This window comes from Rana temporaria, chromosome 4, assembly GCF_905171775.1.
Source record: "Rana temporaria chromosome 4, aRanTem1.1, whole genome shotgun sequence".
NCBI classification, from domain to species: Eukaryota; Metazoa; Chordata; class Amphibia; order Anura; family Ranidae; genus Rana; species Rana temporaria.
In genome coordinates this window covers 414,999,334-415,002,367 of record NC_053492.1, presented here as the reverse complement: position 1 = coordinate 415,002,367, position 3,034 = coordinate 414,999,334, and the positions used below count along the sequence as shown (strand labels likewise).

The window sequence follows — 3,034 nt, the reverse complement described above, 5'->3', positions numbered from 1 at the left end:
AAGACTGTCAGCAAAAGGTAGTCCAAAATTGTCTCATTCTTTTGTATCATCTTCTCAAGTATGGCTTTTAGGGTCTTGTTGAAAGGTTAGACCAGGCCATCTGTTTGTGGATGGTAGATCAGCCCTCAAAATTTACACTCGCCTCTCGCATTTTGCGAGTAAATTTTGAGGGCTGGCGAGTGTCTGGCTGGCTGACTGCTTGGGAGCAGGGGGGGCGAGCGAGGAGAGCAGAGCAGAACTGCCGCCGCGTTCAAACCGCGGGGAAGATTAAAGCTTTCAATTCAATAGCTGTAAGTGTGTTGATGTTCCCCGCAGTGCGCGTGTTCTACAGCCCCTCCCCTCTTGTCCGGGAAACTTTGATAGTTACCCATCCCAGGATTAGATGGATGATCTGCCTATCAAAGGTTCCCGGACAAGAGGGGAGGGGCTGTAGAACACGCGCGCTGTGGGGAACATCAACACACTTAGAGGATAATTTGATAATTGCTGGGCCTAGGCTAAACTAAGTGGGACTTTAAATGAGGCCATGTTCAAAAATAAACAGTAGCCTCCATCCCTGTTGAATTGGAAGAGGGAAGAACATGTGGGACTTTGTATGAATCAAGCAGCCAAGGAGGAAACACGTCAAAGTGTGTCTGGTGGGTAGGAAATGGTAAACAAGAACCATGTATGTAGCACAATAACACTATTTGTAGCCATTGAGTAAAACATAAATGATACAATTTATTGCACATAGATTTGAGAACATAATAATGACATAACATGGTACCAAGTGGGCTCATTGCCACCAAGAACCACACACATAGCATGTTAGCACAGTAATTACAGTAGTATATAATACATAGTAGGTATAATGCTGGCATATAGTTGATATGGCTTGGCAACATACATGTTCATAATGTATGTAAAAATAAAAACCAGACTAACTGACGTGTCACTCCATTTTAGAAAAAACTAGTAAAATTGGGATTCATTGGTGTACGCCAATGGTCCCAATATTGGTAGTATGGTACAATAGTAATAAATAAGCGAGCAAAAATAATAAGCTCAAGGAGAAAAAACATGACAGATATTGTCTGGTAAGTCGTACGTGGCTACAGTGGACCACATAAGTTACATAGTAGTCAAATGCGTAGCCAGTAGTCAAATATATATGATAGATTTCAAACAATTTGATAACATAATAATAAAAGCATAGCATCGTAACATATGGGTTCATATTGCAGACAGTATTAGAACCAGACTGATCGGCATGTGTCTCCAGGTAAAAAAGGTATTTTATAGACTTGTAGTTCATTGGTATATTCCAGTATGCTTAGTATGTGTAGAAATGGTGTTCTGGGTAGAAATAGAGATCTGGTAGCTCTACGCGTTTCGTGACTGACGCCACTCATCAGGAGCGGAAAGGGTAGGTAATAATCTAAAAGAATAATGTACGATGTTAAAAAGTATAATAATAATAGTTGTAATGTGTCCATCTAGAACAGTGGTTCTCAACCTGGGGGTCGGGACCCCCTTGGGGGTCGAATGACAATTTGCCAGGGGTCACCAAATCCTGGGCTATTCCTGAAGCCCGCGCTGCTCTACCAGTCTTTTCACAGCCCAGAAAGGCTGTCCCCGGAGCCTGTGACTGCCCAGCTGGGCTGTTCTTGGAGCCCACAGTCGCCCATTAAGTTCATCGCATGGCTGGGGGGCAGAGACTAAAGATCAGCTGAATAATGAGGAATGTGAAGTGGGAGGGGCTGGAGGAGACCCTATCTCCTGATTACGGCATAGGTGTCACTGCTATGAGACACCACAAAGTCGGAGACACAGTGAAGCCAGAGTCACAGTGACCTGTGATTAGAGTTGCCATTAAAAGTCCCCACTAAAGTTCTCAGATCAGCAGATGACCTTGATCAAGAGCACCGAAGTTGGCTGATCAGAACTCCCCCTAACACTGCCACTCATCCCACCCCCATCAGCACTGTCACTCATCCCATTCCCCCCCACCCCCCACCAAGCAGTAAGAGAATGAATAAAAAATAGAGAATACATGCAATGGAGAGGAAAAGAGGGGAAGCGAACAAAGAAAAAGGGAGAAAAATAATAAGAAAGATGTCTAGAGGGAGGGATAGGGGGGGGGGAATAAGAAATTAGCATAAAGAGAGATAAAAGGGAAAGAAGGAGAACAAAGAGGAAGAGTGGTACATCGTAAAATGTACCATAAGGGGTTTAATACCGTACGAGTGGAAGGGACTCGGGGAGCGCTAAATGTCCATGGGTTAGGGGTGCAAATGACTTGTCTTGCCTTGGGTGCTGACAACCCACGCTACGAAAATAATTTTACTGTTAGGGGTCGCCACAACTTGGGAAATTTTATCAAGGGGTCACGGCACTAGAAGGTTGAGAACCACTGATCTAGAAGAACAAAGATGGAGACCATATATATATGGATGTCTGTACAAAGACATACATCCCTACGTATGTATACGTATGCATCCAATCATACCTGCAGAACCACAACATTTCCGGTAATGTGCATAGAAGGCCGAAAGTCGGATAAGGGGTCATCAGCCCCGGGAGCTGAGGCGGCACACCCCGAGGCAGAATGATGAAATTTGAAGCATCAAAGCGGGTACTCCCCAATGGTGAATTCCAATGTGAAAATTGTATCAATGTGGACATCTAAAAAATGATAATAAAAATAATGATAATAGGATAGGATGAACAATTATTGGTGTGTACAATAATGTGAAAGAAAGTGGACAAGACTTGGGTATATGTGATAGAGTTGGTAACAAAGACCAAAAAGGTAATTATGGTGAAAACCTTGTATCAGGGGTAGACTGAGTAATAAGGTAGTGAAGGGATAATAAATTATGTTAACACCCAAGATATGGGCAGGAAAGTAGATCTGGCTGGACCAGTGCTGGAAACAAACATTATAGAAAGTAAGGGTGGTAATAACCACCAAAAGGAAAAAATAGTTACCACTGTGATGTTGATAAGTCAACACAACAATCCTTGAAGTGCATGGTGTCCATGAAAGAAA

At 43.1% G+C, this 3,034-nt stretch overlaps 1 long non-coding RNA gene across 1 annotated transcript; it reads right to left on the bottom strand.

The window, feature by feature from the left end:
* Nucleotides 1-703: 703 nt before the first annotated feature.
* LOC120935447 lies at nucleotides 704-2,628 on the bottom strand. Its single transcript, XR_005748492.1, has 2 exons — nucleotides 2,492-2,628; nucleotides 704-1,420 (listed from the first exon to the last, which is right to left on the bottom strand). It is a non-coding gene; the product is annotated as an uncharacterized LOC120935447 (long non-coding RNA).
* Between the last annotated feature and the right edge of the window lie 406 nt (nucleotides 2,629-3,034).